This window comes from Mobula birostris, chromosome 15 (genome assembly GCF_030028105.1).
Source record: "Mobula birostris isolate sMobBir1 chromosome 15, sMobBir1.hap1, whole genome shotgun sequence".
In the NCBI taxonomy this organism is placed as follows: domain Eukaryota; kingdom Metazoa; phylum Chordata; class Chondrichthyes; order Myliobatiformes; family Myliobatidae; genus Mobula; species Mobula birostris.
In genome coordinates, this window is record NC_092384.1 from 64,712,121 (window position 1) to 64,713,032 (window position 912).

The following is a 912-nucleotide window of genomic DNA, read 5'->3' on the forward strand; positions in this document are numbered from 1 at the left end:
GAGTGGATTTTTTCCAGTGTTCATTGTAAGCATTTCATTGCCTGGCTCGAAGTCTGTCATTGTAACATGCTTGCAGACTGATTTAACAGATGTGCTGTCTTACCGAAGAATAATCACTGAGCAGTCTCTGCACCCACCGTCACCGTTCTCCCTGACTTCCGCAATGCATTTCTGACCCCTTTTTTTTGGAGTGTACATGGAATCAAGCCTGGAGTCATGGAGTTATACCGCACGGAAGTAGGCTCTTTGGGCCAAGTCGACCATTCTGACCATGGTGCTAATCCCATGGCTTGTGTTTGACCCGTATCCCTCCAAACATTCTCCATCCATGGTTTCAGCAAGGATTAGGTGGGCTGAAGGCTCTGTTACTGTCCTGTATTTCTCTCTGACTCTATGGTTAGGAGGGATTTAGAGGGCTATGGTCCCCGTGCAGGTCGATGGGAGCAGGCAGTTTAGATAGTTCCAGCATGGACTAGAAAGGGCCTGTTTCAGTGTCGTATCTGTCTGTGACTCTATGTCTGACCAAATGTCCTCCATTTTATTGTAATTGTACCTGCTTCCACACCACCTCCGCTGGCAACTTGCTCAATGCACCAACCATCTTCTGTTTGAAGCATCTGCCCTTCAAAGATTAGATTCGAGACTATCTTTGTTTCCTCACATGTACATTAAGATATACGGGGAAATGCACCTTTTACGTTAATGACCAGCACAGTCCAAGGTTATGCTGGGGGCAGATCACAAGAGTCGCCATGCTTCTGGCGCCAACATAGCATGCCCATAACTCACTAACTCTAACCTGTACTTCTGTTTGGAATGTGGGAGAAACAGGAGCACCCAGCGGAAATTGACATGGTCACGGGGAGAGCGGAGAACAGGTAAACACAGGTCACTTTTACATACAGTACTGTG